At 35.4% G+C, this 12,758-nt stretch overlaps 1 pseudogene; it reads left to right on the forward strand.

Moving 5' to 3' along the window:
- The first annotated feature begins 8,864 nt into the window (after nt 1-8,864).
- Nucleotides 8,865-9,940, forward strand: LOC112304609 (L-lactate dehydrogenase A chain-like; annotated as a pseudogene).
- Nucleotides 9,941-12,758: the final 2,818 nt, after the last annotated feature.

The raw sequence follows: 12,758 nt of genomic DNA on the forward strand, positions 1-12,758 counted from the left end.
CATAGGCCTATTTATATAATTTATGTTTGTTGAAGTTTTGTTCATTGTATCTTTAAATAACTGATCCATTTTATCTAAGCGTTCAAATCTGTGGACAATATATTCATTCCTTTATTATCTATTAATTGTACATGGGATCAGGAGTGACATTGTCTTTCTGTTTTGGAGAGCTTTGTCTTCTCTGTTTTTTTCTTAGTTTAGCTAGATGTTTTTCAATTTTATTGTTTTGAAAGAACCAGCCTTGGGTTTCATTTTTCTCTATTAACTTCTGTTTCCAATTCAATTGATTACTGCTCTAATTTGTATTTTTCTTCTCCTTATTTTGAACTTAATTTTATCTTCTTTACTTTAGGTGGAAGCTTAGATTATTGATTTTAGATAATTTTTCCCAGTATATATATTCAGTATCGTAAATTTTCCTTTAAACACTGATTTGGATGCATTCCACAAATGTTGATAAGATGTATCCTCATTTTCATGTAGTTTAGGGTATTTTTTCTCTTGGGATTTCTGCTTTGACCTATTGTCATACAGAAGTGTGTTGTTTAACCTCTAAGCATTTGGCGATGGGGATTTTTCCAAATATTCTTGTTGTTGTTGTTGATTTCTAGTTTAATTTTACTGTGGTCTGAGAGAAGGTATTGTATAATTTGTATTCTTTTAAAGTATTAAGGTATATTTTATGGCTTTAAATGTGGTTTATCTTGGTGAATGTTCCATGTGAGCTTGGAGAATTGCGTATTCAGCTGTTGTTGGGTGAAGTATTCTATAAATGTCAATTATACCCAATTGATTGATGGTGCTGTTGAGTTTAACTATGCCCTTACTACTTTTCTGCCTGCTGGATCTGTCAGTTACTGATAGAGCAATGTTGAAGTCTCCAGTTATAAGGGTGGATTCATCTATTTTCCCATGCCATTCTATTAATTTTGTCTCACATGTTTCAATACTTTGTTGTTAAGCACGTACATATTAAGATTGTCTTAGACAATCGATCCCTCATCCTTTTGTACCAACTTCTTTCTTCTTGATTATTTTCTTTGTTTAGAATTTGGTTTTGTCAGAAATTTCAGCTTTGTTTTCATTAATGTTTACAAACATAGTATTTCTTCTTTTTACTTTGCATATGTGTGTATCTTTATATTTAATGTGGGTTTCTTGTAGACCACATATAATTATGTCTCATTTGTTTCTTCACTCTGACAGTCGCTGTATCTTTATTGTTGTGTTTAGCTATTGACATTTAAAGTGATTATTGATATATTGGAGATCTAGATATATTGATCTATATACCATGCTTCTTTTGTCTTCTCTTTGTTACCCTTATTTTTTGTTTCAATAATTGTCTTCTATTGGGGGGCTTTGTAATTTTAATTGAATATGTTATATCATTCCATATTCTCTTCTTTATCAAAATATGAATTTCACTTCTCTTTTTACTTTTTTTGTGGTTGCTCTCAAGTTTGCAATATACATTTACAGTTCAATTCCACTTGAATTACTTTGAGCAAGAAGTTCTAAAATAAACCAGGGTTAATGATGATTTCTAGTATCATCACTCAAATAAAAAAGCAATTTAAACCTACTAAATTTAAGGCATTGTGCCATCTGATGAAGATATATACAGTAATTGGTTCAGTTTATCACGTTTGGGAATGTATTTTTTGCCAGGAGCTAAGTGCTGGAGATTTAGGGTAAATTCAAGGGTAAATGCGATACGGATTTAGCTTTGGGAGTTTTAGTTTAGTGAGAGAGAAAGATGCATAAAAGTCTCTTATATTGACATAAGTGCAAGGATAGACTTTGGTAAAGGTGTTGAGGAAGCACCGAGAGGTCCAAAATGTTATTCCAAAAATGCTAATAATCCAAATGGAAAATCACAAAAACACCAAAAATGTAATATTGTCTATGATGATAAATTTTATTTCAAGGTGAATTTGTTACTTCTAACAGTTCTAGCACAGGAAATGAAATATTTTGCTTTTTATTTTATTAACAAAAAGAGTAAAGGTTCAAAAGGCTAAGTGACTTGCTAAATAGAAAAGATATACTATGTGACAAATTAGAGACTAGTAACACAATCACCTGACTCAATTATAGGATCCTTCCCATACCAATTAGGAAATTGTTAGGAGGGAATTAATACTTTTGCAATAACATAGGGTGTATATAAATGCCAAGGGCAGAAATCTGACTTATGTTTGTAAAGCAAGGAAGAAATCAGAGAGTACTAAAGCATTCAGGAAAGGCTTCATTTGGAATAGGAATGGAAATAATGGAGATCAACAGGGAAATTGTGAAGGGCATTCCATGAGTAAGGAATAACATGAACAGTAGGGTCACAGACTCTCCATCTGTCTTCAGGAGACAACAAATATGCATTGGAGGAAGTGGAGGTTTTACAAGAATAAATGTGAAAAATTTAGTGGAGAATATGCCTTTCATGAATGAGCCTAATTATAGTAGAGTGGCTTATTCAATTTGACTCTAATTGTTCAAACACACCTGCCATAATTCATTCATGCTGCTGTTAATAGACTAGCTGACCTGGTAAGGTCATCTGTACCAAGAGACACATCTCTGTCCACTTGTATTGTCTAAGTAGGTTTGGTCTTTCTGGGACTACTTGCTTTATAAATAAAATATTGCCATATTGAAGGAGAGATTTCTGCAACCACCTGCACAAAAGCAGATATAGACATATTTGTCTTTTTAGTTCCAGGGAGACTGTCTTTTACCAAAGAAACCCATTTTGCGATCTCTAAAATGAAGATATAACAGAGAAAGGCCAGCTGTCAGGAGTATAACAATGATGTCTGCCTTCCATTTCTGGAGCCTCTTTCAGTCAGCTTGACCAATAAACAATTTATCTGTCTCTACTTCAGGTTTCCTTTCTTCCTTTTTGTCTGAGAGGCATCCCTTGATCAAACAACAAGTAAACCTCTGATTTATCACTGACCTTTTTATTTCTTCCCTACTACTGATATTGATCATAGGAATTAACAATCCTTATTCTCTCTATTGATGTCTATGGTCCAGCCATTGATCTCAAAGTCAAGAAATATTGGCTTGTTTGCTTTTCAGCAAGTAACAGATTTCCACAATTGAAAGGGGGCACAATCTTAGAAACGGACAGCCGGCCCCATGCATTTCTTCTTTATCAAAGCAGAGAAACCTTTGCAGCAGAACTAACAAGGCTCGTAAGACTCAAAAACGATGTCTTGCCTTCATCAGCTTTATACTTATGGATTGATTTGATACTGAATTTTAAGTTTTTAAGTTAATGACTACCCCTGCCCACCCCACTACTAAAGAAAGGAAGATCAAGCGGATTGTTCTCATTTCCATAAGGCTTCAGTGAGACAAAACCCACTCACACTGTTTGGAGTAAAGGGGAAATAATCCTCTTCTTTGTCAATTGTAGGCCAGTGTCTATGCCCAGGACCTGTGCACCTCTGGGAATATTTTGCTTTAGTCATGAGCTGGGGACAGGAATAAAAGTTAATCCCTCAGCAACTACAAACAAACCTTGCACTCCACTGGACAAAGACCTTCTGCCTTGCATTTTTGATGTAGTGTAGTGGGTAAGCTCTGTCTATGTGAGCAGAGACCTACTCTACCCTTCCTCTATGAACCTGAACAAACCTCCTGATGATAGCCATCCAAACACTTTCTATGTCTTGAGAAATAAACATATTAGAGATCTTTGACCCATAAGCTAACGTGTCACTATGGATTCCAAGTTGTCGATTTATAAATCAATTAGTGTTGAAATTATGCCCAAGTCTGAGAAATCCTTGGAAGGCCTTACATGTCTATTCGTAGGCTAGATTAAGTACAACTGAGTGTTGGTGACTTTCTTACCTTGAGTAACATGATAAGGCTTTCATACTAGTTAAAATGAAACTAAAAGATTATGAATGTGAAGAGATCATGAAACAGCCTGTTTTACTGAATTGATTGAATGGCTCAGTCATATCTTTCTGTTTGGATACACTGTATTGGTACAGCTATATTTAAAGGTATGTGAAGATTTCACAGAAAGGCTGCACCTTTTTATTTCCAATGGAGCAATAGTAAGTATATTCAGTTTAGAACCAAATCCAAATTGCTTATGTGTGCACATGAATATCAATATTTAAATTGCTTCTAACTTTTACTTGCTACCATTAAGAATGCAAATACAGACTATGACATTTCCACTCTGAAAATTAGGTAAAATGAATTTAATGCTTTATTATGCTCTGAATTATAGTATTTGTGTTTGTGTGTTGGGGGGGGGGTGCACATACAACATTTCCAAAAGATAAAATGAGAATGAGCAAATTCAGTTTTGTTCTCATAAGCAAAAAACGAGCTGATCTTATGTTACACATTCATGGAAAAAATATTGCCTCCTGCTTTGAACAATTTTAGTTAAAAAGATGAATTTTTAATTATGTACTCAGTTATAAATGAGGAATGATAATTATCTATTTAAGTGCAGCATTTGCCTATGTGAATCCTGTGATGTGATAAGAATAAATGGCAAGGCATGTTAAAGTTAACTAGGGATTCGAATACCCCATCATCTAAATTGTTTTCTGCAAAGTTATTTACTAAGCTACATTAATGTATTCCAACTACTAACATGCCATTAGGAACTTCAGCTGAACTTTAAATTTATTATGGAAATGTATATGATCCTCTTTCAGAGAAATCTGAATGAAATACAGAAGCGGATTAGTCAGTAAGGTAGAATTTAGTGTATTTTATGTCGTAACCTCTTTTGATAATATGATCCTCTCCCCAGGAGAGAAAAACATACATATAGATGGCATTTTGCAGTTAATTTCAAGATGTTCACAGGTCCCTGAAGCTCTTGACTCTGGGTTAAGAATCTTAATGAAATCAATAGAACATGTGATTGTAAATTAGAAAACCTAGATTCTTATCTGACTTTAATGCCGATGGAATATGTGACCTTGGATAAATTATGAATTTGTTGTGCATTAAAATCTTCATCTATAAACTCGATTGTTAATATTGGTAATAACTTATTCCTCAACATAGAGAATTTCTGGCCTTCTGGAGGCATATCACCATATAAATCCAGAATTATATTATTATTATTAAAAGTAACATGCGGTCCATGTATTGCGTACAGTAAATGAGAGCTTCATGTATCCACACATATTTATTTGTTTTCTTATTTTGCATATTAGAGGGATAAGCCCCAAACTAACTTTGTTTCTAGGGATTTCCATTCTTCCTGAGGCCTTCTATGACTATCAGATTAAATATAAACTCTTTGATATTGAATTGATATACAGGTGATTAATAACATCCACACTCGATTATCATTAATTGCTTCCTAAGACTTGGTTTTAGAAAAAAAGTAATGCTGTAAGACTTTCACTAACTTGCCCTATGGCACTTCAATCAAAGATTTCTTTTGAATCATTAAAAGTGAAAGATCTTGTTTAAAACTGAAATCATGTGGTTTCATTTAAGGAATTTCAAATTGATGCCAGACATTAGCATGACTTGAAATCATAGCATTTGAAATACAGCCCTACTGCATTTGGTCTCAATTTTCCTATCTCTCTGATTTCAGACAAGGGATGGCCGTGGCCCTTCATGGTCTTGTCTGTAATTTAACATATCCCTGAAATCTTTCCATGTCGTGCAGATCCTAGAAGACAGCTCTCTTGCCAAGTTTACTGCCTTCGATTGTGTCTTTATTGACTACATTTGGGAAGGTAAAGATAAAATTGGACCTGTTAATGCAATAGGCAATCACTAAGAATAATGCAAACCAGCAAAAGTTAGTGGAAATGGGGATGCTTTGTGGTAGGGAATGAATCAAGATTTGGCTGGGCTAACTGATCATTTTGGGGGCAGTGAAATATAAACAATTGTAAATGGGAGGTTTGAATGTTGAAATCATCTTAATGAGCTATTAACAAATCCCAAGTGCTATAAAAATCATTGGTAGATACGAAAGTGTGGCTTAAGGGTATATGGGAATGATTCATTCTTCCTCTGTGGTTCTTGAAATGCTACAGGCTTGATGGCAAGCTGCCTGATTATTGTTGGAGCGCTCTGTATTTCATTTCAAATAAAGATAATAAACCACAAAGTAAAGACCATGTTCTACAAACTTCCTCTGAGTGAAAAAAGCCAACATATGCTTTCCACTACTCTAACTACCTTGAAATATATGAAGAGTGTTATCCGTTCTTTATTGGGGAAATGAAGGACAAAAGATATTCTCATTTTTTTTGATTTTTTAATGTTTCTCAAATTTCAAACTACTTACTGAATGAAACAGAACATCTTTGAAAAAAGAGAGTGTTGTATTTGACTAGTAGAGTCATTATTTGGAATCTCAGGATTTATTGCAGAAATTATTTTGTTAAAGCACTCAGTATGAAAATAGGCGTATAATCGCGTATGATGTACTGCCTGCTCATAATTCTAAGGCAGGCGAAGTACACTGTGGTTTTTTTTTCTCATAACATTGATTGTACCTGAATGTGATGGTTACCTGTGTTACTATTTGCTTAATATCTGTTTATCTCACTTGTAAGATAAAGAAATAATCATGTCCATTTAATTTTTATATTTTCTGGAATTTGACAATGCCAGTGAAAGAGGAAATCAAATATTTGTTGACTGATACATGGATGAATTTTGAAGTTTCAAACATTTTTAGGCAAAGTTCTACAGGATTAATAATAAATATAATCTTTTAAAAATTCTATTACAAAAATGTGTAAGGACCAAATTAGCCTTTTCAACGGTGTGTTTTGCCTACATAATTGTAACATGATTTAAAAATATCCATTCTTTGAGGTTTTCCTATTGGATTTTGATGCTTTTAAGACTGTGCTTCTTGACACGAAGGGAAGGGAAGTGTCTAAGTGACCTGTTGAAAAGAAGCATTAATTAGATATATTTCACAAAAACTGCACTTTTACAATGACTAACTGGCTTTTGCAACTAACAGTTTCTGGTGCTTTTACTTCAGTGTTTTCAAACTTCAGCACTCTTTAATTTGTACTCGTTTCTTATATACCAATACCTATTTCACTGTGTGTTGTCTAGGGACTTTGGGCTTTCTCCCCTCTTCTATCAACTTTGTTTGAACTGCCCACTGACATGGCTTCTAGGGAATCTTCATAGACCTGAGCTCAACCCTGACCTAACCAAAACTGAAAGGCTTTTCCAAGTGTCATCACTTCCACTTTTCTGTGATGTCCCCTGATTCTTCTCACATGAATTGGCCCCTTCAAACTCGCCAGTAGGTTTGTGGTATAGTATCACTCTATTCTACTGGGGCATGAGCCCCTGGTGGCACGACTTTAGTCCAGGTGCTTTTAAACTGCATTTTGCAACATGAGAGGTTGTCTTAATTTTTTTTGAAACCCTTTTAATGCAGTTTCCCCATTTAGTCCTGTAAGAATGATTTCTCCCCCTTTTCCAAAAAGATCATGCAAATCCACCTTAATTTTAAAACATGTTAAAGTAGAGTAAGTACAATGACTATAAAAATGTTCACAAGTAGGGCTTGATAAAGAAAGAGAATTTTTCTTTTCCTGTGGTTTTTACTCAATTATAAGAACAATGTTGGTTTATGAGCTCAAATACTTAAAAGTATAAAGACCGAAGATGAAGTAGTAATTGCCAACTAGTAAGTGATAGATTAAAAGCATATGAGTGGTTCTAAAGTGCTTCAATATATAAAATAATGAACTATGGTATTAGTGTAAAAAAGTAAATTGCTGAAATTATGCTATTTTAATTCTGCCTTAGAAATAGCTATCATATTGAATCAGTAATGTTATGTTTCTTTTTCTGTCTTTGGTGAATATGACATTATTTTTTAAAAAAACCCTTCAGATAGTGTAACAAAGAGGTTCATCTAACAGAAATGATCTGTGTCTTTTTTATCTACTAAAGCAACAGAAAAATCATAGTCTCTGGTGGTAAAGAAATGCATCAAAAACTCCTTTTGACACACAGAAGGGCACATATTTCTACAGAGCATAATCAGAAGACAAAAGTTTAAAGAACAGAGAAACTTATGTAGGCTCATCTTTCTTTTTTCCTTAACTACCTTTAAGACTGGCTTTTAACTACCTTTAAGACTGGTGTTTGAAGGTCCAATATCTCTTTTAGTGCAGAAATGCCTTTTGAGGGTCAGGGAAAGCCTGAACTTGGGCAGGAACACTTTACGCCCTTTGGCAATTCTGTCAACAGTAATCTCAATTTTTTGTATTAAAGTTAATATGAGGGCTATAATTTTAAATGACACTCCTGTTTCCGACATTCTGTGCATTCTATCTAGCCAATACAAGTAATGTGTATAAGTTGTTTCATGCTATGAATAGTTTATGTTTTTATTAATTGGCTTAAGGATAGTCATAACTACATCTACCTTAAGCTTATCATCTTCCCTACTACAGTGCATAATGGGAAGAGAACTTTTGAAATCTTGGGATATTAGAGTTTCCCATCTCTAAGGCAGAGATCAAAGGAGATTTTAAAGTTCTTTATTTCCCACACTTGAAAATGGCATTGTCTCAGAATATTTGTGAGAACTTTCCGAAGCACCAATTTGCAAACTATCCATTCTCGTCTCATACTTGTCCTTCATTCAAGGATTGTTTCTATGCTACAGAGTGATACTAGCTATTAACCTAATTACTCTTTGAGAAGTAATACTCATGATAAATTATTTCCTGAAGTGAACTAAAGTTCTTTAAAAATATGTCTGCTCTCGATACCTGAGCAGTTGCTGCCAAGTCTGGATCCAACGCTGTGCGGCACCGACACCTGCCCGCCATACACTCCTAATTCCTTTTGGTTCTAAGTCCATTATGGCACCTCTCAAGAATCGGCTGACTGTGAATCTTCTTAGGGAAAAACAAAGTCCCCAGAATAAAATTACAGTCATTAGGGTTGGTGCTGTTGGCATGGCCTGTGCCATCATGCCTTAGTGAAGGACTGGGCAGATAAACTTGCTTTTGTTGATGTCATGGAAGACAAGGTGAAGGGAGAAAGGATGGATCTTTAACATGGCAGGCTCTTCCTTAAAACACCAAATATTGTCTGTGGCAAAGACTACAATGTGACTGCAAACTCCAATCTGGTTATTACCTCAGCTGGGGCATATCAACAGGAGGGAGAAAGACATCTTAATTTGGTCCAGTGTAACATGAACATCTTAAAATTCAGTCCTAACTGCAAATTGCTTATTGTTTCCAATCCAGTGAATGTCTTGACCAGTAGCTTGGAAGATAAGCAGTTCGCCTAAAAACCATGTTATTGGAAGTGGTTGCAATCTGGATTCAGCCTGGTTCCATTACCTAATAGGGGGAAAGCTGGGAGTTCAACCATTAAGCTGTCATGAGTAAGTCCTTGGGGAGCACGGAGACTTCAGTGTGCCTGTGTGGAGTGGAATGAATATTGCCTGTGTCTCCCTAAAGACTCTGCACCCTGATTTAGGCACTGATGCAGATGGTTAGAAAGAAGTTTGCAACTTCTGGTGGTTGGAACAGGTGGTTAACAGTGCTGATGAGGTGATTACACTGAAAGGCTACCCATCCTAAGCCACGGGACTATCTGTGACAGATTTAGCAGAAGGTATAATGAAGAATCTTAGGGTGGGTGCACCCAATTTCCACCATGATTAAGGGTCTGTATGGAATGAAAGAAGACACCTTCCTTAGTGTTCCTTGCATTTTGGGGAAGAATGGAATCTCAGATGTTGTGACGCTGACTCCGACACGTGAGGAAAAGGCCCATTTGAAGAAGGGTGCAGATACTCTTTGGGGATCCAGAAAGAGCTGCAGTTGTAAAGTCTTCTAATGTCATGCCACTTCACTATCTAGGCTACAACAGAATTTTAGTTGGAGATTGCGCATATTGTCCCTTTGATCTGATCTGTGAGTAAAAACATCTATATCCTAAAGATAGAAATAATAATAGTTCATAAAACCCTGAATCTGTATCCTCATGCTGGATGGTACTTATCTTGTGTGGTCCTAACCTGGTTAGTGTGAAATAGTTCCATCTCCTGAAAGCACCACTGCCAATGTGGCACAGACTACAGCTGCCCATCATACTAGATGTGTGCTCACTGTGTGTTATATTATAGGGAACCGATTTGCTTGGCATGGGGAATGTAGCCCAGCCCCTGACTCGGAAAATCTGGTGGGGAGTGAGTCAGCACACAGGACCCACGCCCATGGACAGGTTCTCCTGTGGGGAATCAGGCCTGCATTGTACCTAGGCTGCTCTGAGGCTTGCTTTTGCTGAAACTCCCTCACTCTGAATTGAGGCAGCAAATGTTTACTGCATATCTTTAAAGTAGCTTCCTAAAATCTATGCTAAACCTCCCAAGTATGGAGTGTCACCACTTCAATCGCTTTTCCCCTTGCATTTGCAAACATTCTTTTCTTTGAAGTAATTAGCAACATTCTTTCCTTTGTTATCTGTAAAATGTAATCACCCACAGCAAACCTGTGCATAGTAAATGAAGACCATCCTGATGTAATGTACCCAGAGAAGCAATAAAAGCCTGTCCAGGCAGGGGTTGGGGCCCTCTCTCTCACTTAAGGAGTGGCCATGCTGTTTTTTTTTCTTCACAGGACTTCTGTAGTCAGTGTGAATTTGTTCGTCACAACCACAACACACGGACCCCTCAGGCCAGAGTCCGCATCATTCTATAACTTGTGGTTCCTTTACCCAACATGCCTAGTCCAACTTTTTTTCCTCCAATCAATCGCATCCTGGGATCCAATGTATAAATCTGATATATGTTGGGCTTATGTCTTATGCATAACTGTTCTAAAGGATCTTATTTTGTATACTATATGTATCAGATTAGTAGACATTGTCATATAATGCAAAAAGAAAAGTCTGCATATAATTAATGCAGCCCACTATCCAAGTGTCATACCCACTAAGACACCAAATGAACCTTGAACAATAAAAACAATGTCTGTTATTAAAAGACAGTATGTAATAATGAAGCAATTGGCTTAAAATTTATTAATTTACTAATAGCATAGTTCTACCTCAAATGTCTGTCATTAATCCACTCTAGTAAGCATTTATTAAGCACTAACTATATATTTTGTAATATGCTAAGGGAAAAAAAATACAAAACTGACCCAAAACACTCTGTGTTAGAATTTAATGTATCAACTATATCTAGTCATATTTTATTATAATTGTTATTAACATGTTGCTTTGTAATATATGGAATTTGGTTTTCATATTTTTAATATTTAATTTTTTGTCTTTCACTAAGAAGTAACATTCCATTTGTTAGTGCAGAATTAACTTTCACCTACATAATTTATTTACATATTCTTTTAAAATATTGCACAAGAAAGAGTATGGGTAATGCTAAATACCAACACAGAGGAAGACATGTGGAAGATTTAGAGAATTATTTTACCAAAGAACTCTTGCTTGATATCTTCAGTTATGGTTAAAAGATAAACACACAGACAAAAAATACAAACAGACATTGCCCTTGACATGCACAAACCACCCCTCTTAGGTAGTGTAGCCTTAATCACCAATTATGCACCATTTTAAAGGTTTGTGTTTATATACTTTTGGTAAATGTAGTGAGTGAGCCCATGTCACCAGTTGTGTTGGACATGAGACAAGTGCTATTTTACCCTATTTTCATTTGTTTGAATCCTCTGAGGTATTGAATTCTCCTACCCAATTGGCTCCATAAAAGGTGCATCTTCATGTTGTCACATCCCCCTGAGGAGCCCTTCACTAGCTACAAGCCTGGATATACTGTATCACCCACCTATACTTGCTAGTTATTAGCCAGACTAAATGAAGACTTGGGTTTGCAACGAAAATGTGATATCCTCGTGTGTGATGAACCTAAGCAAATAGAAAATGTGACAGATTGGGCTGCTACTAGAAATAGGTCATTTGGTGTAAATTATTTCCATTAAATAAGATAGTATGAGTGAGGGCAGGATGTGACTCATCTTTTAGAGTGTTTCATGCCTGAGAAATTGGAAAATCCAGATGTTGCAATTACCAGTTTAAGGATAACATCAATCCATTGTACTGTCTTTTCAGCCTGGCCTTCATGAAGGTTAGGAAGCATATTTTACAAGCTTTGACTTACTATCACAAATAATATCTGGAAATCAGTGTAATGCAAATAATTATGAAGTAAAATGTCAGAGTATCTTTGAAGAGCTTGCTCACAAGTGAATTCATTCTCCGGGAGTAAAATTTCTTCTAACAGACTTACTCCCTTTGGTTGCTTTAATTAGACATTTAATATATACCTGGTAAATTTCTGTTTCTCACGGTAGAAAGTATGATGTTTAAGAAAAACTGCTTTATGATTAGTTATGATTACTAGGGGCTGTTTGCTGATACAATGAGAAGTCTTCTGTTGTGAGCTTGATCCAGGTCAAGTTTTGAAAACACATTCCCCATAAAAACAGCAAGGAGTTGATTGACTCTAAACACTAAATATGATTGCTGATGTCATGTTGGGATTTATTCATTTCATTTGCATTTAAAGAATTTGTGGCCAGGGACTACATTTAAAAACAGAAAATCAAATAAATAGTAATTATTGAAAGTACCTCCTGGGTTCATGCAATTAAGTAAATAGCAATCATGTTTATTTATTGTTGGATTGCATTCTCCACAACAATTTTCATAAAATCTATTAATCCTTGTTAGGATGTATAAATGATTTAAGACAATATTGTATA

The sequence above is a fragment of the Desmodus rotundus genome, chromosome 1 (genome assembly GCF_022682495.2).
Source record: "Desmodus rotundus isolate HL8 chromosome 1, HLdesRot8A.1, whole genome shotgun sequence".
NCBI classification, from domain to species: Eukaryota; Metazoa; Chordata; class Mammalia; order Chiroptera; family Phyllostomidae; genus Desmodus; species Desmodus rotundus.